This window comes from Acyrthosiphon pisum, chromosome X (genome assembly GCF_005508785.2).
Source record: "Acyrthosiphon pisum isolate AL4f chromosome X, pea_aphid_22Mar2018_4r6ur, whole genome shotgun sequence".
In the NCBI taxonomy this organism is placed as follows: domain Eukaryota; kingdom Metazoa; phylum Arthropoda; class Insecta; order Hemiptera; family Aphididae; genus Acyrthosiphon; species Acyrthosiphon pisum.
The window spans coordinates 124,470,051-124,473,272 of NC_042493.1; the positions used below are offsets into that span (position 1 = coordinate 124,470,051).

At 25.6% G+C, this 3,222-nt stretch overlaps 1 long non-coding RNA gene across 1 annotated transcript; it reads right to left on the bottom strand.

The window, feature by feature from the left end:
* Positions 1-5: 5 nt before the first annotated feature.
* Positions 6-2,643, bottom strand: LOC107882489. The gene is made up of 4 exons (XR_001678765.2): positions 2,504-2,643; positions 713-744; positions 354-639; positions 6-16 (listed from the first exon to the last, which is right to left on the bottom strand). It is a non-coding gene; the product is annotated as an uncharacterized LOC107882489 (long non-coding RNA).
* Between the last annotated feature and the right edge of the window lie 579 nt (positions 2,644-3,222).

Here is a 3,222-nt window from a genome sequence, read left to right on the forward strand (position 1 = left end):
TTTGTTCCCATCATATCTGTAAAAAAAATAATAACAATAACAATCAAGCATCACACATACAATAGATAATGATTGAAATCAATTAAAAATATGGTAATATTAGGAATTATATTTATAGTTAATAGTTTATATTTTTAATAAACTAAATTAACATTCACTAAAATAAACAATTATTGGTTATGCTTGTATAATGGGAATGAATATAATCAACATTTTCATTATCTCCTTCTAGGGACACTGATTCTATAAATATTAATATAAACATTAATAATTTAATTCAAAATATTAAGAATATTATAAAATTGTATATTATAATATACTAATAATATAATATATAAAATGTATTTTTTTACCGTTGGTTATTTTTAAACAGAAATACATCAGGGGTTCATTATTGCGCGATGCCTTATTTGAACCAAAATTTCTCAGAGTGCCCTTCCACAAGTTAACGACCATATTGTATACGACCATGTATTTAACGGCGACGGTCAGTTAATTGGTCATTCAGTGAAGATACATCACCAGTGAACACCCGTGACGGTTCAATCGGGTATTACCGCCAGAATGCCATAGATTTCTGTTTAATCACATCTAACGTTATTTAATAAGTAATTTTCTTCAATTTTGAACATAAAATAACTATAAAAAAAAAACCGTGATTTTTATATTTGTGAGATTTTTCAGGTACAGAATAACTAGTAAGTTTACTTACGTGGATCCTTGTTGTAAGTTTTCCATCCTTCGCTATAAAAAGATAAACAATTTTGTACATTATTAACTACTAAATCATATTTACATGGTACATGGGGTGCCTATAATATATTAATATCGATGTACCTATACGAAAAACGATTCTGAGCGATGATGATTGGTCAGTGTGGATATTTTATATTATATTTATATATTATTATTATTTATTATTAATACAGTATCCGGTAAGTCGAATTAATAATAAAGAATTACAACAAAATAAATCTAATCGTTATACTTGGTTATTTAATAAGTTTTATTTATTTTTGAAGTTAAATTTCTTTCTTGAGGTAGGGAAAATGAAACGACATGTTTGCTTATTTATTTATTTTACAAGGGATGCATGGCCATGGTGACGAGCACGTTTATTTTTATTGCATTGATTTTTCTCACTCTCTCCTTAATTCACTTATAATTTCACGGGCCTCAATACTTATAAAAGAAGTTTTACTTCCCCAGAGCGTAATTGTGAACTCTCACACTCATGTTTATTTTTTCTATAAGCATTATGATTTCGGATTTTGACAAAATTTATCAAATTTATAATTTAATAATTATTTTATGCTTAAAAAATTATAAAATATTCACCTTTTTTAATTCTGGATTGAACATTTAAAACAAGTTTTCAAGTAAATAGGTTATATATAAATTATTTTATTTACAATAATATCATAAAATATACTTAGTAATATCATACGCTGTCTGACCATCTTCACTTAGAATCGTTTTTCTCATACAATGCTATTATATCAATGAATTCAAATTTAACACCATCCATTACAGTGGCCTCCTTATAATTATAATCCCTATGCCTCTATAATTTGGCGTACTAATAATATTATCCAAAACCATAGTCTATCTACTGTACAGAATAACTTTTTAAGATACCTATCATATAAATATCATTATAAAAGAACTCCTCATTCTGATATGAAACCGTTTGTAATCTCTTTAAAATAATGCCCCTAAATAAAAGATTTATTATCTTAAACTGTAAATTTTTGTATAAACTATTACATAATATTATAGATTGTCCCGAATTAATCGAACGTTTAAATTTTAGAGTAAACCAATCTAATTCCAGAAATAATTTCACTTTTTACCTTTCCTCTATCTCTACAAACTATATGCTATATACCCCTGCAAATATACTTATGTCAGCAGGTAATTCAACTATAGACTTAGATTTATTTAACACTACCTTATTTAATTTGTCTAATATCTGATCTAATCATCTCTTATCCTCTTCTATTTCTCTGCTCTCTATATCATATTTTCCCCTTTTTTATTTCTTCTACCTACATATTTTATAACCACTATACTATCAATGTAATTATTTATTCATATTATGCTGCTTTTATATAATATCTTTAAGTTTAAATCGTTATTTAATATTTAATATTTGTATACATATACTTTTTTTTTTTCTCTTTATTCTTTTGTTCTTTTCTCTATTTTGTTCTGTTTTATGTTATTTATATTCACATTACTTTTAAGTTGTAACCCATATTATGTGCACTTAACACAAACTGTCACTACAATATTTTTGTAATTGGAATTTATTTCCGTAAATAAATTATTATTATTATTATTATTATTATTATTATTAACATACTGTACTCTAGAGTGACACCCATTTGCTCAACTCTTATTATTTAACTTTTATGTATTTTTAATGGAATTTTATCCGGTCTTTAATAAAAACTAAATACTAAATTTACATAATTTACAAAAATTGATTTGAAACACTTACCATTGGATAATCATTAAACGTCTTAATAAATTAAAAATGTAATAAACTTAATTTATAAGATTTTCAGACCGCTTGCATACGGCTGAAGTCCGCCGAACGTATGAGATTGACTTGGGTAACAAAATGGAATTTCATATAGCAGCTAGGTGGTTCCTCGATTGAGTAATTTCTTTAACATACAAAATGCGTGACTTCAGCTATAGTTGTAAAGTATTATAATATTGTTGTCACGCAACCCAATGTGCATAATATATTTTATAGCCCTTTAACCATTAATTTTATAAAATATACCAATGCAACTGTATCTTTTTATAATTATACACCATGCGTTTAAGTATACCTATTTATTATTAACGAAGAAGAACTACGCGTAACTTTGTTCGTACTTTTTAAAACTCAATAATTTTATTTGTAGGTCAGTACATAAATAAAACAACTACAAAAATGCATATTATAATAATATGATAATATAATGATTTAAGTACCTATGTGTTGTACAGTTACTATCAAATAAGCTTAAACCATGCTTATTCTTAAGCATCGACTATGAATACGGCCTTGAGACCTTTTATTTAATATTTGAGAATATTAAGTACTGTATGATTAACTTCGTCATTGTCTTAAGAAACTTTATTAATGAATAATGATTGCTATTTTATTTTTTTTTATTTTTTTTCATGGTAGGTCATCGATTTTATATTATTGTGTTAAAGACACTA